Source organism: Camelina sativa, chromosome 12 (genome assembly GCF_030686135.1).
Source record: "Camelina sativa cultivar CO46 ecotype springtype chromosome 12, ASM3068613v1".
In the NCBI taxonomy this organism is placed as follows: domain Eukaryota; kingdom Viridiplantae; phylum Streptophyta; class Magnoliopsida; order Brassicales; family Brassicaceae; genus Camelina; species Camelina sativa.
In genome coordinates, this window is record NC_141891.1 from 36,378,979 (window position 1) to 36,402,276 (window position 23,298).

The window sequence follows — 23,298 nt, forward strand, 5'->3', positions numbered from 1 at the left end:
GAAACAGGAATGAAACAGGACAATCACAAATCATAAACAAGAGTTCTGGGGATGAACTCGAGCAAGCACTCGACCGAGTGTAGGTCGAGTGAGAGGTCGAGCTGGTTAAATCCGGAAAACAGAGCAACACAATAAAAACAGAGCAATGCAAATACAAATCAATCAACAAGCAAGCAACAGGATTAAGACTTTAAAATCAATAAACAAAGAAGGTCCTGAGGATGGATTCATGGGATGAACTAAGCATTGTGGTTATCTAACTTGGTCAACAAATCTCAAGCAAACTTTGAGCTAACCTCTAGACATATAAATCTAAGACAAGTTTCTCCCACTCTCATGGTCAAGAAACAATCAAACCTATGCAATTCTAGACTTGTTCTCACACAGTAAAGAATCTACACAAGCAGGCATTAAGCAATACATCTCAAACCAAACAAGACCTCTAATCTCTTAGCAATCCTAATGGTAAGCTCTAGATCTAGCCTTATCTATGCTTCTTAAACATTGGTGTGATGCTAAGGAGCTTGAAATCAGATCCTAACCTCTCAGTTCAGGATCAGCATTAAGAACATCTAGCCTAGAAGAGATCTACAACAATCAAGCTTGACCAAATCACATAAACCACAAGATCAATCTTTCCTAACCCATCCTCAAGATCCTAAGCAAACTACTCACAACAATACATGATGAACAAAGTCAAAAACCCAGAAAATATTGAAACTTGCATCATTAGAAAGATTAAACAAAGATCTATTATATTGATGAAAGGATCAAACTCAAATTCTCAATATCTTGAAAGTTATAGAACCAACAAAATACAAGAATCTAGTCTTCTTTCTTAAGAAAGTACAAGATCTTAAAAATAAAAATGCAAAAGGAATAAAGCTAAAAAAGGTAAAAACTAGGTTTAGAGAATATCTAAAAGCTGGACTCTCCTGGTGGCTGCAGGTACAAGGCCTTATATAGGTGAGGAGGTGGAAGCCCTAAAAATAGAAAAAGTCAAAGTAGTCAACGGCTCGGTCAACTCGACCAGTGCTCGGTCGAGTGGCTGGTCGAGCTGGCTTCTCTCGTGCAATCTCCACTCGGTCGAGTCCTCCTCAGCACACGGTCGAGTGTCTGGTTGAGTGTGCGGTCGAGTTTGACTCCGGACCTTGTTGTTTCAGCTTTAACTCCCTTGTTTCCTCCTCATGATTGCTTCACATCTCTCCTCCATTGCTTCCATACTCCTTAAGCTCCAAAATCACCTGTTTATGCATGAAAAGATGCAAATGCAATGCAACTAAACTCTAATGCATGATTGGTCCTAAAACTATGCAATAATGGTTAAAATGGATAGCAAAAGATGCAAAAGATGTGAATATACTAAGGGAAAACAAGGTAAAATATATGAACATCAATGAGGTTCCCACCTCTCACGGCAGAAGGACCACTCGTTGAAATGGCAAGGTCGTTTATTAAAAACATTTTGTAAGTCTCTTTCAGATTCGGAGTCAAACTTAAATCTTGATTTCCCAAGAGATATGCCTCGAACGTGTCCTGCAACATTCCAGATGTTTTTTAGGCGGGAGGGCCACCATAGCAGAGATGCTCCTTCCACCTTGGTGGAACATACTGCCAACAAGGCTTCGTTTGTACCTTGCAATGAGGGCTGAGTTATCCACCTCAGGCAGTATGACAATGTCATCCTCTTCCTCCACATCTTTCCCATGGCGGAAGTTAACAGGTTGTGTTTGAGACGCCATCAAAGCATGATACAATTCTTAGCTAAAGGCTAGACAAGTAAGACAGGTAAGCACCATCACCAAAAATACAGTAAGTATTGAGCTCTGCCTGAGCAGGACATTCTTCTAGAAGAAAACAACAAATGTAACAAAGAATTTTCCTTATGTTTTGTACTAACTTTGACTCTTTTGATGTCGTACGTTTGAACTTAACAGGGACGGGGATAGAGGTAAAAAGTCACTGATGGGGACATCAGGAAAGAAGTCACAGGTATAGTTAGAATAGAGACGATGCCTAGAGAAAAAATGACTAGGTAAGCTTGAAATAGGGTAAGGATGGTGAACATGTGCAAGGGGGGACTAACTCTTCTTATCAAACCAAAGCCTCACTCGGTCAGAACCTAGGAAGCAAAGGGAAAAGAAGGAAACTTTCTTGTCTTAGATAAAAGAGAGTTGGTGAGATCTACTTTTTTGAAAAGGATAAATGCTTTTAGAAGTCTCGAGACTTGTTCCTGGGAGAGAAACTGATGCAGCGCGCATTGCTTACCTTGTTGTCCACTTGAGTCGGTGTTCTGTAGCGTGTTCAATAAGTTTCTTTTATTGGTTTTATTTTTCATTTGGTTTTCGTTTGTTTACGATAAACTCGATATCTTAACGTCTTAGAGTTACGACTAGATCGTATCTTTCTTTTGGCCTTAAATAGAGTCACAAATCTCTGTATCAATATCATTGATTTGAAGTTGAATAAAAAAACCCAAAAGAGGCAATCTTAATTGTCCAAAGAGCTAGTGTCAAGCCCTGAGCGGAGGACTCTTGATCCGTTCTTGTTTCGTTTGTGTTACCGTCACTGATCCGTTCGTCCCTCCCGTCACACCCTTCGTTACCACCATACTCTGTTTCGCTCACTAAAACAGAGCATCTGGCGTTCTTCCCCTTTAAAGCTTCCGCCTCTACACTAGTTGGTATCAGAGTCTCGTCGTTCCTGGAATTGAGTATTGATCTGCCAAACCATGCCCCCTAAGCCTGAAGAAGCCGGTGCAAATCCACCGGAGAACGTCATCAACTGGAGGGAATTTCGTGATGCTCTGCTTGAATCACAAACGGCCCTGCAGAATTCCATCACGGCGTTAACAAAGGCTGTGCTTCAAGCTCATGGTGCCACAAACCCGCCTCCCCTTGCTGCCATCGCCAATAACCCGTAACCAACAAAATAATCCAGCCAACGATCAGGTTCAACAACCGCGAGATCTTGCCCTGTTTCGTCCCCAAGACAATCGATACGTTGACACCCACTAGGAAGCCAGTTTTCGACTCGACATCCCTGAGTTCCACGGCGGTATTCGTGGTGATTCTCTCTTGGATTGGATCGTCTCTGTCGAAGAGATGCTCGAGTTCATAAATGTTCCTGATGATCGTTGCGTGTCCCTAGTAGCCACAAAATTTCGTGGTCATGCAGCTTCGTGGTGGCAACAAACAAAGATCACCAGATCGCGGAATGGTAAAGGTGCGATCCAGACGTGGGACAAGCTTAAAAGCAAACTTAAAGCCACGTTCATGCCTCACAACTATCACCGGACAATGTACACCAAACTCCAGAATTTGAAGCAAGGTTCTCGATCTGTCGACGAATATGCTGAAGAATTTTACGTGTTGCTTACACGTAATGACGTTGCTGATAGTCAGATTCAATGGGTGTCTCGGTTCATTGGTGGTCAACAACCTCAACTGCAGAGTTCTCTCGCTCAATTTGATCCAACCACGGTCGCTGAAGCTCACCGTCGCGCTGCTTCATTCGAGCAACACTTGCGTTCTTCGTCGTGGAACATACCAACGATGAAGCCTCGTTTTCCTGAGTAGAGTACTTCTTACTCACCTCAGTCGCAGAGAGACACCAAGGAGCAAAGTAAAACTGAACCAATATTTGGCTTTCGAGAGGAAGAGAATGGTGTGAAGCGATCTACACAGAATGCACTTAGATGTTTTTCCTGTGGAGAAACTGGTCATCGTCAAACAGCTTGCCCCAATCAACAACGTCGTACAGAGGTGATAACCTTGATGATGTGTATGATTCTACAGAGGAGTGCGAGGGTGTTAAGAGCGAAGAGGAACATCCCACCTATGGAGATACAGGCGTTTCTTTGGTCTCTCGACGTTCGTGTGTTGCTCCTCTGGGACGGAAAGACAATTGGCTCCGTTACAACATCTTTAAGTCCACTTGCACTATTCAGGGACGCATTTGTACATTTATCATTGACTCTGGGAGCAGTCGTAACGTGATCTCTGAGATGGCGGTCCGCAAGCTTGAGTTACCGGTCGAAGCTCACCCTTGTCCATATTCCCTCACTTGGTTACATGATGGTGTGGACTTACGAGTTTCACATTGCACACTCGTGCCATTTTCCATTGTTCCTTTTTACAAAGACAATTTTTATTTTGACATTGCTCCGATGGATGTGAGCCACCTGATTTTGGGTCGACCTTAGGAGTATGACCGCAAAATTATACATGATGGTGCCAAGAACACGTACAAGTTTACTTAGGAGACACATCAGATTGTTCTCCACCCTTCTCCTGAATTAACTTGCAATCCGGCACCTCCCAAAACAGAGACCGCTACTCGTCCATTAATTTTTACTCGGCTGACCCTACCTCCGTCTGTCTCCCAACCATCGCATATGTTGTGTTCTTATGCAGCATTCACGGAGGAGTTCAAGTTGGAGGGCATTGCACTAGCTGTCTTTACAACCGCTGTTCGCACAACCACGACTAGCACAACACCCACATTTGAGGCCTTGCTATCTGAATTCACTGATGTCTTTCCGACTGACCTCCTCGATGGTCTTCCCCCACTGCGAGACATTCAACATCACATCGACCTCACTCCTGGTTCTACATTACCCAACCGACCTCACTACCGTATGAGCCCTCCCGAACACGAAGAACTATGCCGTCAAGTTGAAGATCTCTTACGCAAGGGGTATGTCCGTAAGAGTCTTAGTCCTTGTGCGGTACCAGCGTTGCTCATTCCAATAAAGGATGGCACTTGGCGTATGTGTGTAGATAGCCGTGCCATTAACAAGATCATGGTGCTTTATTGCTTTCCCATTCCGCGTTTAGATGACCTCCTTGATCAGATCGGTAAAGCATCCATCTTCTCCAAAATTGATCTGAAGAGTGGTTATCACCAAATACGTATTCGTCCCAGTGATGAGTGGAAGACTGCGTTTAAAACACGCGAGGGTTTGTTCGAATGGCTTGTAATGCCGTTTGGCCTCTCTAACGCACCAAGCACTTTCATGCGCATCATGAACCAAGCCTTGAGACCATTTATTGGCAAGTTTGTTGTCGTTTACTTCGATGACATCCTGATATTCAGTAAATCATTGGCTGAACACGAGCAGCATCTCCGTGTCGTGCTTCTTATTTTGCGTTGAGACAAATTCTTTGCTGCACGTCACAAATGTGATTTTGGTACCACAGAGGTCCAGTTCCTTGGTTATGTGATCTCCGACAAAGGCTTAACGGTCGACCGTGCCAAGGTTGAAGCGGTTAAGTCTTGGCCTGTTCCGCGTACTCTCACCGAGGTTCGTAGCTTCCACGGCTTGGCGTCGTTCTATCGTCGTTTTGTTCCTCATTTCAGCAAAATCATGGCACCTATCACGAGTTGCATGAAAGAAGGACAATTCTTTTGGACCAAGGAAGCAGCTGCAACATTTACTCTTATCAAGGAGAAGTTGACAACCGCTCCGGTGCTAGTCTTACCTGACTTTGCTCTTACCTTTGAGTTGCACTGCGATGCATCTAAATTGGGTATTGGGGCTGTACTTAGTCAACAGGGGAAGCCAATCTCTTCTTTAGCGAGAAACTTTAAGGAGCGCGTCTGTGGTACAGTACCTATGACTCTGAATTTTATGCGATAGTTCAAGCTATTCGTCATTGGAGGCATTATCTGTTCCACCGTGATTTTGAGCTCTTCACCGATCATGACCCTCTCTGTCATTTGGACAGCCAAGCCAAGGTCTCTGCTCGTCATGCTTCGTGGATCGCCTTCCTTCAACAGTTCACGTTCTCCATACGGCACCAGGCGGGGAAGACTAATCGCGTCGCTGACGCGTTAAGTCGTTGACACACATTACTGTCCTCCATCCACTCTACAGTTCCGGGTTTTTAGACCTTTGCTGCCCTCTATTCGTCGGACCCGTACTTTGTACCTATCCTTAATGATGTTGAACAAGGGCTGCCGGGTGATTTTACTATCTATGAAGGCTTTTTGTTTAAGGGATTGCGTGTTTGTATTCCTGATTGCAATCTCTGTTTGCAAATAATTTGTGAACTGCATAATGAAGGCCATGTTGGCCATGCTAGGACTTTGAGTCTTGTTACCGCTTCCTATTTTTGGCCCTCCTTGCGTCGTGATGTCGAACGTTTTGTTTTTCGGTGTCATGTATGTCAAAAGGCCAAGGGCAGAGCTTCTAATGCTGGCCTTTACCTATCCCGGATCAGCCATGGACTCACTTGAGCATGGATTTTGTTCTCGGCCTGCCTCGCACACAGAGGGGTCACGACTCCATTTTTGTAGTGGTGGATAGGTTCTCCAAAATGGCTCATTTCATTCCCTGTAAGAAGACTTTGGATGTCGTTCATGTTGCCACACTGTTTTTCCGGGAAATCTATCGGTTGCATGGCCTCCCTTTGTCTATTGTATCGGACCGTGATTCTTGCTTCCTTAGCCATTTTTGGAGGTCTTTGTGGAAGATGTTGCGTACTTCTCTCGATATGAGTACCGCGTACCATCCGCAGAGTGATGGTCAGACGGAGGTTACTAACAGATCCTTGGGCAGTTTGTTGCAGTGTTTGGTGGGAGATCATATTCGCAGTTGGGATTCTATGTTGTGTCAGCGAAATTTGCTCACAACCATGCTGATAATCGGAGTTTAGGCTTCAGTCCGTTTCGGGTTGTTTATGGTCTTGTTCCTCGTGGTCCCTTGGACCTTACCGCCGTTCCCGATCGTACGCGTTTCCATGCCAGGCTGTCGACTTCGTCACGGAGTTGGAACATGTCCACAAGGTGGCCAAGGAAAATCTCGAGTCTGCAACAGCTAAATACAAAGTCGCGGCGGATGCTAGACGTCGTGAGCTCTTGTTCAACCCTGGCGACTTGGTGTGGGTTGTTATCACCAAGGACCGTCTCCCTGCTCGTGAGTACAACAAGCTCAAGGCTCGTCGTCTCAGTCCCATTGAAGTGTTGGAACGCATTAATCCAAATGCCTATCGTTTGAGGTTGCCACCGCATATGAACACGTCCGATGTCTTTAATGTCAAGTATTTGTCTCCGTATCTCGGTGATACCGTCTCACCGGATTCGTGGTCGAATCCTCTCCCAGCTGGGGATACCTGATACAGCGCACATTGCTTACCTTGTTGTCCACTTGAGTCGGTGTTCTGTAGCGTGTTCAATAAGTTTATTTTATTGGTTTTATTTTTCATTTGGTTTTCTTTTGTTTACGATAAACTCGATATCTTAACGTCTTAGAGTTAGGATTAGATCATATCTTTCTTTTGGCCTTAAATAGAGTCACAAATCTCTGTATCAATATCATTGATTTGAAGTTGAATAAAAAAACCCAAAAGAGGCAATCTTAATTGCCCAAAGAGCTTGTGTCAAGCCCTGAGAGGAGGACTCTCGATCCGTTCTTGTTTTATTTGTGTTACCGTCACTGATCCGTTCGTCCCTCCCGTCACACCCTTCGTTACCACCATACTCTGTTTTTCTCACTAAAACAGAGCATCCGGCGTTCTTCCCCTTTAAAGCTTCCGCCTCTACACCAGAAACCAGAGTCACGAGTTGTGACTTTTTGCGATGGGAGAGAAACCGGTAGATAATTTTTTGTTTTTAATTAATCCTAGGCTACGATTGGTAACACCATTTAAACGAGGCGGTTAAAAAAATTTTAGCGGTTGTAAAGATGGTGGTTAAAAAGAAGGCGGTTAGAAAAGATGAAAGAAAAAAATGGTTAAGTTAAAGTAAGTGGTTAAGTAATAGTTTTGATTGGTAAAAGACCAATTTTTTTTTTGAACCTCTCTTACATGTTAAAAAATATGGATTTCATTTAGATAATATATAGTCAAGATTATAAAAATTTATTTTCGTCTACGGTTGGAATCAGTTGAGATAATTATGGACAGTTGAGATAATTATGGAAGATAAAGAGTCTTTTTGGTTACTGACTCATAAAAATAAATCCTTAAAACATGTTTTAATGGACTATTTTTGTGTTACAAATTTTGTTTTTGCCTCTTTTATCTTAACATTATTTGTTTGTGCCCCTTTATCTTGCATTATTTTTTCTTGTGCCCCTTTATCTTACATTATTTCTTATTTGTGTCCTTTTTATCTTACAAATTTCCAATATAAAATAAAAATTATTTGTCTCCTTAATCTATGAATTCGGGGCGGTCGCGCCGCTTGTCCTCCTATCTAAGCCGGCACTGAGCGGTTGAATAGTAAACAAGTTATTATAGAAAATAATATAAAATAAATTAAAATATGAAAACATTTCAGAAAAAAATTATTTCTATTTTTATAAATTCGTTTAGAAAATAATATATATGAATAATATTTTTAAAAATCCAACCACCTCATTTGCAAACGAACCGCCTTGTTTTTGGGGCGGTTGGCAACCGCCCGTTCCCCCCCTTCCAACCACTCTCTTCAACTATCTTCTCCAACCACCTACTCCAACCGCTTCTTCCAATCGCCATGTTGATTGGTAACCTTCAAGATGGTTCGTTTGCAAACAAGGCGGTTGAAGGTTACCAATGAAACCCTTAATGTTTAACTTGTTCATTGGTTTGTAAATGTTTTTAATCAACGAAGAATCGAAATGCAATTATTAGAGCAAGAAAATGAGAAGACGTAGTAAGGTGAAGTAGATCAAGTAAATATTTATGGACTCCCAAATTGAGACAGCTTCTTCCCCCACCTTTTCTGACGCCGGTAGAGCGTGGCTCGCTGGCGTCGGACATATTAGTTTCGCTTTCAGCTTTTTTGTTAACTTTCTTGTTTGTCCTCTGGATTCGTTTCCCTTTGCTCGCTTTCCTGACTAGTTCACGAGTCCTAAAAAGACAGATCCATCTATCAGTGACGTCTCTCTGCTCGCGACTGGATCGAAAATCTTCTCGGTGAGATGTCAATGTACCTTCCTCTCCCATACCACCTTCTTCCTCTGGTTGGTGATGTCCTCTTCTGCCTTTCTCCGCCTCTCTCTTCCCGATGATCTATCAGATCTCTTCTCTGATCATCTTCTTCGAGACCGTTTTTCCCTCTTTTGCTAACCCAAAAGCATAATATTTGTAATGAACTTCTAAAGTCATTGATTATATGAGGCTTCTAGCAAAATGTGACAACCCGTCCTGGACCCCACTAGCCTCACTGCTAGTTGCCCCCATAGGCTGGCCCTGCAGGGCATCGATCCTAACCCATCACTGTGTATATCCAAATCCACCAGTAGGTTATTGGTGCATCAGGCGTTCCTCGAACCCTGGTCCCTCACCCTTTAACAACCTTCCCACCGACAAGTTGCCACCAATTGACCTGCAGATCAATTGGTGGCAACTTGTCGGTGGGAAGGTTGTTAAAAGGTGAGGGACCAGGGTTCGAGGAACGCCTGATGCACCAATAACCTACTGGTGGATTTGGATATCCACAGTGATTGGTTAGGATCGATGCCCTGCAGGGCCAGCCTATGGGGGCAAGCTAGCGGTGGGCTAGTGGGATCCCCGAAGCTGGCCCTGCAGGGCATCGATCCTAACCCCTCACTGGGCAAATGGAACTATTCATCCAAATCTACAGTAGGTTATTGGTGCGCCAGGCGTTCCTCGAACCCTGGTCCCCACCCTTTAACAACCTTCCCACAGGACAAGCTGTCACCAATTGATCTGCAGGACAAGCTGTCACCCGACCCCTTTTTTTTTTAATAATTAAAAACAATATATAATTAAGCATCCCATACTACTTAATTAACCAACCCAAACCACAACTCAACATTAAACCAGCAATAACATTAAGCACAGCGGAAACATACCAATAATACAAAACCAACAAATCATCAATACAATAACATTCTTAACCATTCTATCCGGCAACCTACCATAACACTAACCAAGGTTCCAACAACATAACCAACAAATCCAATAACACACAAACGAGACCCTAGATCATCCTCCTCCTCATCGCCATGATTCCACGATCACACTTTTGCCTTTACCTGCACACCACAAACAACAATTGAGATGCGTAAGTATTATCATAAATACTTAGTGAGGCCGTCCTCCCATCTATTAGGTTATACACACAAGCATATGAGACCCTCATGTTTAAGCAAAACAAACAACACACAACAATACATCAAACCAGGAAAACAAGTCTCGGCTGAGACCAGTGTCGACCGATGCCTCACGGTGTCGATAGATACTACAAACAATGGTGTCGACCGATGCCTCTTCTGCAGACACGATCTGCGCGAACACGAACGTCGAACTCCCCTTCCAAATTATCTCGAATCCATCTCAAACTCACCCAATTACCTCGGAAATCACTGGGAATCACAAAAGCAACGAACCCAAGCAACAAAACAACACAAACAGCAAAGAAAACACCCAAACAAGAGAGATCTCATGCTTAGATCAACCATGGTCAAGCACTCACCTTATCAACTGATTATAACAACCAATACAACCAGTTGACACCCTCCTAACGTCTGAAACAGCCCAGAAACGCCCTACAACAAGCCACACAACCAAAAACGACTTATAGCAAAACTGGACAGAAACATTAGAAAAGAACAGTCTCAAAGACGAAACCCTAAAATAAAAACCAACCGTTAACTATCAAATCGCTATGGTGAAAAGCTACCCTAGACGTCACGAAGCTTCCCACAAAATTTCAGCACGATCAGGCACCACACGAGACCACGATCTCAGTTACAATCTCCGATGGTCCCAACTCGCGTCTGAGAAAACGTGTCTCACGAAACTGCCAATAACTCATCGAGTTTAAATCCAAATCTACTTCTATAAAAAGGCGAATGACGATGAAAGACTTGGGAATAAACCTACCAAATTTCATTACCTTTGAGAACAATTTGATATGCCGAAACTGTTTCCTCCCAAACCCTAACGATTCTGATCTTTCTCCTTTAATCTCCTTCACACAACAATAGGCTCTCTCCTCTCTCTCTATCTCTGAAAACGGCGACAAGACACCCTAAAACCCTTAATTTGTCGCTTCTCCACTTATAACACGATTTAGGGATTTTCCTTGAATCATACCGAACCAAACAGCAATTAAAACGAACCGGACCAAACCAGAAAACATGGTGTCGATCGATACACCAAGGGTGTCGATCGACACCCACACCAAAACCTTAAAAATTGGTTCGCGGATGTTACACAAAACGTTATAATCATCAAATATTATATGACTTTCAAACCTTGACTATACAAGAGTAAGTACAAATGATTTTAGGACACTCCCAACATCCTCATATTCTGAGACTTACTGGCTTGAGAGTAGGATTGGTATATCATCTTTGGATGACGATTCGGGGGCGCGTTGTAGGGTGGCAACCCGAGAGACAAATATTGGACTTTTCTTATACATTATAGCATGCGGACTAAGACATGATAAGGAGCCAATAAAAACTCAAGTGTGAGACCTATGAGTAAGAAAAGTCCAAAAGTCGAGAGCAAATAATGTCTGAAGCGTGAGTTTATTGCCTGGAGGTAACCCTTGTCGATCATGAAATGACCCGACCCATTTTTCTTTTTTATTATAATAATTAACTAGTGATCACATACTCACTAACAACCTACAAAATTCAAATCAAACAGAGGAAGATACCAACATTAAACAAACAAAAGCCTCAATAGAATAAATAAATATCAAACATGTCTACAAATCCTAAACCAATAATTTTGAAGCAAACAGCATAAATCAAATGACCAACAACCTAAACAACTGTGACATTAACGTCCAACTCTTCGATCCTCTCTTTGTTAGTTCCCTCCATGTTTGACACCACTATGTGTGGTCCTGATCTGACAATGTTTAGTTGATGAACGAAGTTTGCCATTGACACCACAAGTGGTCCGAATCAAAAGCGAGATGAACGCTCTGATACCAAATTGATAGGTCCCAATCAGAGGTCTAAAGAACACAAGACACAAGGTTTTTAATGGGTAGTTTGAACTACCTCTTTTCTTATATATTTTTGGCTTTTATAAAGAAGAGAACTGTTGATTCTAGGGGGATAAGGATAACATCAGGAGATAACACCATAACTGAAAGAAGAATATCTTAAACAACAAAAATCAAGAAAACAAAACACTAAAACCGAAACAAACTCCACCACTGCCTAGTCCATGTACTGCGGATTTGGCCTCCTAACCCGTACAGGCCTATCACACCGTTCAGGCCCACCATGTCCATCAGCCTATCAGTCAAGAAAAATAACCCATATGGTCACAAAAGATGACGATGAACCTGGTAGCCTGGAAACAATAACCAACAAACTTTGGGATCATAATATTTCAAAAGTTCTTTCTCAATATTTTTTCGATGATTTATAATGCTTTGATAGAGATTGATGAGAGTTTAGAAGTGGAAGAATTAGTATTTACTCTCATCAATCTCTATCATGGTATCAGAGCTTATAAGAAACTTGATGATTTTTTTTTTTAACAAAATAAAGAAAAATAAAAAAGAATAAGCACTTGGTTTAGATTCAGAGATCTATGATGACATATTTGAACAAAGAGAAGCTCGATAGCTTAGATTCAGAGGTTCATGATGAACTTGAATGTGGAAGCACTTGGCTTAACAAAAAATAAAACGAGTTTATCATTAGATCTAAACTCAGGAGCAAACCTGCTCTGATACCCTGATAGAGATTGATGAGAGTTTATGAATGGAAAAATTAGTATTTACTCTCATAATAATTACAATGAATTACATATGCTTATATAGGGAATAGAGTGAGAAGCTAATTAACCTAGTTTTTATATATAAAGATATAGTAATTATTAAAAAATATACTCTAGAATATTCTAGACTATCTTACACTTCTACACACCCCCTCATTCTCAAACCGCTGATTCCACCGTCTCTTCATCACCGCCTTGAGATTGAGGGGAGCGTGTAGATGTATAAGAATGTCTAGAATATTCTAGAATATATTTGTTAATAATTACTATATCTTTATATATATAAACTAGGTTAATTAGCTTCTCATTCTATTCCCTATATAAGCATATGCAATTCATTGTAATTATTATGAGAGTAAATATTAATTATTCCATTCATAAACTCTCATCAATCTCTATCACTTAACATTTTTGAATTCTCCCAAGGTTGTGGTTCTTTCTTTATGTCATTGTCAGGTTTTGTTGGTGAAAGATACCATAAAGAGAAAAGAGGTTGGAAATTCGTTAAGTGTTTGATACTAAGAGGGGGTTATTGGTTCTATGATTTTAATGGATTTGGAAATCCAGACAAAAATCATGTGTTATTCAATCATTGATTTTAAAATACTTATCAAAATGAGGTATTATTGGTTCTATGATTTATAAATACTTGTTAAAGTCCTATGTTATTCATTTAATGATTTGTTTTTGGATTTCAAAATCCACATTATGTTTTAAATGGATTTGAATGGATTTGCAAGTGTAAAATAGAAGGATTTAAATCCAAGGATAAAACATGTTATTTCAAAATCCTGATAGGCTGATGGGCCTAGTGGGCCTGAACGGTGTGATAGGCCTGTACGGGTTAGGAGGCCGAATCTGCGATACATGGACTAGGCGGTGGTGGAGTTTGTTTCAGCTGTTTAACAAATCTCTGATTTGTTAGAATTATGAATTGTATATGTAATAGTGTATATAGTTAGTATTAGAACTTCTCATGAACTCCACTGTGATTTATATAATTTCAAAAACTATTGTTACTTGAAGTCGCTTCATGTGATTAGATGAATCTACGCTCATTGTTACATAATTAATTACATTTTACTTTTCATAATGCTGTTTCACCCTTTAGTTATGTCACTTGCTTGGACTGTTATAAACTTTCTCCGTATCAGGAAATAAACAAATTTTAACAGCTTAAAAATTTAAGATTTAACATATGAAAACACGGTTTGCCCCAAAAGAAAAAATTCTGACAATTCTTTTTTCTAGAATTTTTTTTAAAGATGGTATTCATTTCATTTTACTACATATATTAATTTTATCCAACCTTATTTTTAGCCAATGTTTGTAAAGATAATAATAATAAACATAATTATTGTAAATTTTCCTAATTTGTTTTTTAAAATATATCTATAATATTAGTATCAGTTAAATGGTAAATGTTAAATGATTCATATGTGCGATATTACATTTTCGTGAACTCTCATTTATTATTATTTAGATGAAAAATTAGTTGTAACTAGATATTCATCTACAGTACACCGCATGACTATATTTTTGTTTAGAGATGTATAAATTAATTTTTTTATCATTTTATCTATATATGTAAATAATATGTTTTACATTTTTAAATGTACTATAGTTTTAAAGTATAATATATTGTATAATTCCTATTGTGTATATCTATTATTTGTCCGCAGGTTAAAAATTTAAAATATCATTATTATTCATATAATTTACTTTAGTAAAATATTATACTGTTTTTGTGATTTTGTATTTTTATTTACAATGTATTTAAAATATATATTTATTATTTTTTATAATTAAATGAGTATACTATAATTTTAAAAACGTTATAAACTATTATACTGTTTTATAATTTGACAAACCTAATTTAGGTGGTTTCATCTATATTTATTTTAACACTTTTATATTTATAGTCGTGCAATTCGAGTAAAATGGTGGAATGTTTTGTAATTGGATATTTGATTTATTTTTATTTTGTTACTTGTTTTTTTTGGTCAACAAAAGATTAGCTCAAACGAGCCAATTGGAGGGGAGATTGTTTACATACACAACATCATGCGAAGATGTGCGTGCATAGCGTGCCAAACAATCTGCTTTTACATTTGCAATTCTAGGAATAAAAGATAAAGAAAAAGAAGAAAATTCTTCCCTGTCTATCTCGATATCGTCAAGGTAAGTCGAGAAAGCCGGCCAGTCGTGTGGCGAATACACCATCTTCACCAGGTCTGAACAGTCTGAGTAGAAAGCCACATCGCGGAAGTCATGCCCAATCATACACCGCATGGCCCAAATGAAAGCTTCGACTTCAGTATGCAAGGGGGAAAGGTTCGGTCGAAAATTAGAAGCTCCCATGCGTGGTGCCAGATCCTGAAACTGAGTGCAGTACCAACCTGCGCCTGCAAACATATCAACAGCTTTCCAAGAACCATCTACGAAACAGCGGTAGCCTGAGAAGACATTGGGAAGTGAAGCTGCATCCACCCTCAAACGAATGGAGGGGCCAGGAGGGTGACCTACAAGAGCATCATCCTCACTCTCCTCCTGAGCCTGCTGCCATGTCAACGCCTCGCCTTCTGCTACCCGAATCTCCTCATCTGGCCGCTCATCTATATTCTCAAAAACTCGGCCATTTCTGGCTTTCCATATATACCACAAAATCCATGTGAAAGCCGCCACCTGGGAGACCTGACTCTTAGGGCCCAGAAAATGATCCATATTAGCATACACGGACTCCATCGGAAATGAGTATGGTCCCACCGGTACCTGAGATAACGCCCAAACCTGGCATGCCGGTGGACAAAGAAACAACGCATGATTGACTGTTTCCTCTGCAGCACCGCAGCAAGCACAACCAAGATCACAAGCAATACCACGCCGACCTAAATTATGTGAAACTGAGATACACCCTTACAGGACCTGCCACATAAAATGTTGAATTTTTGGCGGACACCGAATCTGCCATACACTAGCTAAGAGATGTGTAATCTCCGGACCACCCCCAAGGGGCTGAAAAGGCCCTAAAACCGACATACATGCTGTATGATATCCAGACTTAACCATATACTTCCCATTCTTTGTAAAATGCCAACCGAGAGAATCTGCCTTCGGACAGCTACCTAAAGGTAATGCCCTTATCAATTCAACATCAACATGATCGAAATGCGCATTAAGCAAATCCATCTGCCATGAGTTTTGTTTGATGATCAATTAAGTGAGAAATTTTAAGAGAAGGATCCTTAAACGGACCCTTGCTGATAGCTGGTCTCGGGAATTGAGCCGGTATCCAGGGATCAGTCCATACAGAAATGGAGTCACCAGAACCAACACATTAAATAAGTCCTTTGTTAACCAGAGAGTGAGCAGAGACAAGACTCCCCCATCCATAGGAGGGGGAGTATGAACGAACCTGTTCCATGGGAGTCGACTTCCGATAATACCTACTTTTAAAGACCCTTGCGAACAAAGAATCTGGAGCCTCAACCAGTCGCCATAATTGCTTAGCCAATAAAGCGGAATTAAAGTCATCCACGTTCCGAAAACCCAATCCACCAAACTGTTTACTACAACACAATTTTTCCTAAGCTAACCAGTCCGATTCTGCATCCTTTCCCTAACAAAAGAAAAACCTTTGTTTTAGACCCACCTAAACTCTCCGGAAGCCCCAGATAGGACCCCATACCACCCAAGGTTGTTATTTCAAGTACTCCCTGCAGCTCCGCCTTTGTGTCCTCAGCAACCGTATGCCCAAACTGAATAGAAGATTTTGCAAAATTTATTTGCTGATCTGACAGCCTCATACTTCTGCAGAATATCCAACACTACCTCACATTGTTCTCTTTCGACCTTGCAAAAAAAGAGGCTATCATCCGCAAACAACAGGTGCGTAATTGGCGGACATTGATTGGCCACCTTAATTCCTGTAATCCGCTTATCCTCCTCCGCTTTCCGAAAATTTGCTATTAACACCTCAGTGCACAAGATAAACAGATGAGACAGCGGGTCTCCCTGACGTAAACCCCTCTCCGGAATTATCAAACCATTAGGTTGACCATTAAGAAGAACCTTGTATTCAACCGAGCTAACACAAAACATAATCCACCCAATCCATTTCTCCTCGTATCCCATCTTACGGAGTAACCTTTCAACAAACCCACACTCTACCCGATCATATGCCTTGCTCATATATGTTTTAATCGCCATAAACTTCCCTTTGCATGACGGATTAGTCCGTAAACCATGAAACATCTCCTGAGCAATCAGAATATTATCAGAAATCAATCGGCCGGGGACGAAAGCCGATTGAGTTTCTGAAATAAGCCCTGGTAAGAACGTCTTAAGCCGTTGGCACATGATCTTTGAAATAATCTTATACCCCACATTACACAAACTAATAGGTCGTAACTCTGTTATCCGGGTAGGCTTTGCCACCTTAGGAATAAGACAAATGTGCATTCTATTTAATTCCTTATCAAAAACTCCTTCTTCAAAGAAACCGTTGACCAATGCTAAAAGGTCCGTTTTAACAACCCCTCATGCCTTCTGAAAAAACAAAGCTGTCATCCCATCCGGACCAGGAGCTTTATCCGGATGCATCATAAATAGTGCCGCACGAACCTCCGCCTCAATGGTGGGGGCCTTTAGCCGCGCATTGACCTCGTCTGTAATAACCGTGTGAACCTCACCTAAAACCGCATCAAAAATTGTGTGATTAATTGTTGTGAACAGATCCACAAAATACGTCACTGCTGTGTTACAAATATCCTCATCCTCCGTCGACCAGACCTCGTGTTTGTCAAAAAGATTGATAATCCGATTACGGGCCCGCCTCTGCTTTGTTTGAGCATGAAAATATTTGGAATTTTTATCCCCCACTCTCATCTACCTATTACGACTCTTTAAGTACCAATATACCTCCTCATCCCGATAAGCCTCCCGTAATCGAGCATGTAAATCGGAGATGACCTCTATGGAAGTCGCATCATCCACTTGAGCCGCACCCAGTTGTCGTTTTAAATCCTCAATTGTATCCCTACCAAACGGGACTTGCAATTTGCGCCACCGAGATATAGCCCACCCACACCTCACAATTTTGTTACTTACTAGTATGGATCAAATGTATTTATAATAATCTATTAGGTATTACAAAACACTTCTTTGAAGAAGGTAGGAAAAAATAATAATTTCTGTTAGTGGGGGCTTATGGAAAATATTTTTGCATCTTGTCTTTTTGCATCCTATTATTAAAATATTATTGTTTTTTTTTGTCTCCACCGACTAAATCTGATTGTCTCCAGCAAAAAAAAGTTCATTCTTTTTTTTTTCAACAAACATTAAATTAAATTAAAAGAGAACTCCACGATTGGTTGCCCAAACAGGAGGATGAGAGATTACAAAAGAAGTTTCAGAAGGTAAAGATCTCGAAAAATGATCAAGACAATCTGCCCTTACATTGGACCCACATGGGATCCTAGAAAGGGTAAAGGAAGGGAAAGAAGATCTGAGCAAAGAGAAATCATCCAGGAGATTCGAAAAAGCGGGCCAATCTTCAAGCGCCTGGATCATCGCGACTAACTCCGCACAATCCGTCTCAAAAGCTCGACAGTCAACCCCAACCGCCATAAGGGACTCCATAGCCCAAATCAAAGCTTGTAACTCTGCATTCAAGGATGTAGGGCTGCGTCTAAGACTCCGTGCTCCGAGGAGAAGCGTTGAATCCTCACTATTACAATACCACCAACCGAGACCCTCAAAAGGATCCAAGTCTTTCCAGGATCCATCAACCTGGTAACGAGGAAACGAATCCCTAACCTCTAAAAAAGCTGAAAAAACCAGATATCTCTCTGAGAAAGATTTGGCCTCCTCCCAAAGTAATTTATCATTAGCTGCCTGATTTACAATATCAATTGGTCCTGCCTCTGTTCCCTGGAAAACTTTTTTATTCCTATCCTTCCTAATTGACCATAGAATCCAAGGTAGGCGGAAAGCTATATCTGAAACCCTGAATGAGACGGCGCTCGCCAGTATAAAAAAACTAAGTTCGAGTATATTGAACCATAGGGAAAGCCATCTAGGGCTAACGATACCAGAGACATCTCTCAGATACGTCGCAAAATAGGACACTCAAAAAGAGCGTGGTTTATAGTCTCTATCGCAGAATCACACCGTTTACACAGAGTATCACATCAGACACCCCGATGAGCAACTCGTTCCAACACAGGGAGAGTACGAGAAGCAATCTGCAAGAAAAAATATTGGGCCTTCGGGGGAACTTCAAGTTTCCAAGCTTGATCCCGAAGAGCCATACACGTCGGACCGTATTCGACTTCCTTAATTAATTCCCGAGCAAACCTATAACCCAATTTGACCGAATACTTCCCCGACTTAGTAAAATGCCATATTAAACGATCCGGTTTATCAGATTTACCAACCGCCATACTCCGAATAAGCTTTATATCCACTGGATCCATAAACTATTCGAGGATAGGCAAATGCCATTCCTTTGTAATTGGATTAATTAAATGGTTAACCATCAAACTGGGCTGTAATAATCTCCCCCAACCATTAGCTGGTCTTGGCCGATGATCCGGTATCCACGGATCCCGCCAAACCGAGATAGAACATCCAGAACCTATCGCCCACCTCGCACCTTGTTACACCAAGGCTTTAGTTGCATAAATACTCCTCCATGCAAAGGAAGGATAATTTGGTTTTTTTTGCCATAGGAGGATGTTTATTCCTAAAATATTGACCTTGCATCACCCGTGCCATTAAGGATGACGGATGATGAATTAGCCGCCAATACTGTTTAGCCAGCATATCATCATTAAATTGTCCCAGAGAATGGAAACCCAGACCCCCTTCACATTTGTCTTTACACATTTTATCCCAAACTACCCAATGCATACCTCTTGCTATATCATGAGACTTCCACCAAAATTTTGACATAGCACTCGTTAATTTAGACGTCAGCTCCTACGACAATTTATAACACGCCATAACATGGGTCTGGAGAGCTAGCACAACCGATTTAATTATAATTTCCTTACCACCTTTCGATAAGTACATTGCAGACCAACCATTTACTCATTCATCCAGACGATCATAAACATAGCTAAAAACTTTAGTTCTCGTGGTTTTCAGAAATTCCCAGATAAGAGCCCATACCGCCTTCCTTAGAAATACCGATAACTGATTTTAACTGAGTTCTTATGTCAGACGGAACCTTCTTACCAAACATATGAGAAGACTTCTCCAGATTAACCTCTTGTCCTCCGGCTTTACCATAATTACCTATAATTTCCATTATCATTTTACATTTGGTCGCCTCTGCTTTACAAAAGAATAGACTACCATCAGCAAATAACAAATGCAAAATAGTGGGACAATCAAGAGTGATTGAGATGCCCGTTAATTTCTTCTCCCGATCAGCCTTTTGAATATTTGCAATCAAAACCTCTGTGCAAAGTATAAACAAATACGGTGATAGAGGGTCCCCCTGACGTAACCCCCTATGTGGTACAATAGAACCCCGAGGCTGACCATTCATAAGAACTTGATACGACACAGAAGATACACACCACATAATCCAGGAAATCTATTTCCTATCAAATCCTAACTTAACCATAAGCGCTTCCAAAAATTCCCACTCGACACGATCATAGGCTTTACTCATATCCGTTTTGAAGGCCAGAAACTCCGAAGTACACCATCAGTTAGTATTTAGCCCATGAAACATCTCTTGAGCAACGAGAATATTATCGGTGATTAAGCGAGCAGAAACAAAAGCCGACTATGTTTATGAAACCAGGGATGGCAAAAACCGTTTAAGCCGAAAGCACAGTACCTTAGAAATAATCTTATAACTCACATTACAAAGACTGATCGGCCAAAACTCCGCCATAAGCTACGTCCAATTAATTTTAGGAATGAGACAAATATTTGTCTCATTTAAGCGCAGATCAAAGAAACCCGTACGGAAAAACTCTTTGACCAAAGCCACCAAATCCCCTTTTAAAGATGGCAAGAAACGTTGAAAGAACAAAGCTGTCATTCCATCCAGTCCTCGAGTTTTCTCCGGATGCATAGCAAACAAAGCTTTTCGAACCTCCGCTTCAGAGATAACCCTAGTTAAATCTCTATTCATACTCTCCATAATTTGTGGGGTAATCTCCTGAATCATCTCTGAAATACCCCTGACATCCGATTTCTTGAAAAGATCCTCAAAGTTTTTTGTAGCGATACTTTCCATATCCGATGTTGATTCATGCCAGACATTATCGACATCAAATAAACCAATAATCCTATTTCGCACCCGCCGCTGCTTAGTAGAAGCATGAAAATATTTTGTATTTTTATCCCCAACCCTTAACCAGAATTTTCTACTTTTTTGTTGCCAATATAATTCCTCATCACGATACGCCTCTTTTAATTTCCTCTCAATATCCCTAGTTAATTCTTTTTTTCTTATCATCTTTGACGTTCTGGTTTTTTCAAATCTATGAAATCAGAAGCTCTTTGTTATGATTCTTCCATATTTAAATCAAAAATAATAGATTAATTTAGATTTTACATTTAGATTTCCATATCTCCAAAATTCCATACCGTTTTCATCTCCACAATTACTCCTATGAATATAACAGTATCGGTTCCAGGTAAATAAATCTGTTCTTTCTGTTGTTGATTTCTTAAAATTGTTTCCGATTTTGATGTTGGGTTTCTGATGTCACATCATGTTTGAACTCACATACGGTAATATTAGTTGTGAAAATTTAGGAACATCACCATCTTCTGGTTTTAGACTTCCCATAAGATGATAATTTTCACCTTGTATAGCAAATATATTTGGGCCACGACCTTTGGCAACCGAATTTTCACAACAACCACCAAGTGAAGTAAAGGAGAATATCATGTTATAGGCTCGAATATTTTCTCTAAAATGTCTACTCAGATCATCGTCGTTTGTCAACAATGCGTACAACAATTCGGGTTGATTATGTAAGAGTGGCAATGTGACTGAACCTTGCAAACAACACTGAGAGAATATTGGTTGCCGTACTTTTCTCTGACGATTTATGCGTTCATCGTACCACATAATAGCACCACAATATTGACATGAATATTCAGGGTCACCATGGTCCAAATATTCTGCATTTCCAGAAAAGTTTCAATTATTAAGAGCGACATTAGTAAATCACATTAGGGATGAAAATATTTTGATACCTGTTTCTTTCTTTTTCCGTTTGCTCTTTCGTTTAGCCAGTTCTGTTGTGAGGTATATTTAGTTGAAACTTCATAGAAAATTTCAATTCAACATTAAATTAAAGACCAAAATATTTAGTTACCTGTGATTTTCTTCATACGTGAACTCTTTGGCGTTGCTGGTTCTGATACAATTTAAACTTTGATCAAACAAATCATTCATAATTGAAATAGTTATATTGAATTAAACTGAGTTTCAGTTTTTCACCTGTTTCTTTGTTTTTTCGTTTGCCTTTGCAGGTTGCGGGTTTAGGTGCTTGGAAAGCTTCGACCAAACTTTCATCGAGAATCCTTATGATTTCATATCCCTTTCTTTCATCCTTCGAAATATTAGCAAATTCTTCCGTCGTGAAAACATTTTCTGCAGGTGAGTCATCTTCTCTGCTGGCATTATACACTTGTTCTTGCCGAGCATGGTTTTCAACTGTATCTTAAACATGTGGTGAATTTAGGTTCCATAATTAGATGGTTATTATGTTGGACAAAAAATACACTGCATATAAATATACATGAGCTTCAATTTTTTGAATTCTCTCCAGATGGTTGTGTGTCTTCTTCCATAGGAATTTTAGAGAATGTGTTGTTTACGTTAGTACTACAATCATTGTCAGTGAGTTTCCCCCGTCTAGCAAGAGACTTTATAAACCTCAAAGATGTCCTTTCTCTGAACTGGATTGGTACTCTTGTAGCTGTATGCAATATTTTAAAACATAGCAGAATCTTACTATTTTACGGAGTAGACAATTATGTAATCATTTTTTTTTCTCTCTCGATAAGTTGTTAAGAAGTATAAACAACATACCTTGTTTGCTGTTTATGGAGGGAGGAGTTATGTCACAATAGTCTTGAACGACTGTTTTTATCTTGCATGGTGGTGTTTCTCTGCTCTCTGAGATGTGTGTGTAATCTACTAGTTTTTTTTTTTTATTTGGACCATCGATCAAATCATGTAGGGAAGTGATCCCTGATTTTTTATGTGATCCTAAATTTGTTTTAAATTATGTTGTGATATAGCTATGTCTACCACATAAATACTTGATATACACAAATAATTTTTGGATTATATGACCAACTATTACCTTGTGATGTGCAGGAAGTGGTAACATCTTCAATTCTGGTAAGTGTTTTCCCTTTCAGTGTAGGTGTTTGCGGTGTTCTTTCTAATCCGAGTAAATTTGTAACATCTCTCAAAACGTTCATTTCGATTCTTTTGGCCCTGAATTTTGATTCTGTTTTTTAAAAAAAAGGATAGTTAAGTTTTGAATTCACGTATACTAAATTCTTTGCAAATAAAAAAGGACTTGCACATTTACAAACCTTTGTAAGT

At 40.2% G+C, this 23,298-nt stretch overlaps 1 pseudogene; it reads left to right on the plus strand.

Moving 5' to 3' along the window:
* Window positions 1-3,299: 3,299 nt before the first annotated feature.
* On the plus strand, window positions 3,300-5,155 carry LOC147933177 (uncharacterized; annotated as a pseudogene).
* Window positions 5,156-23,298: the final 18,143 nt, after the last annotated feature.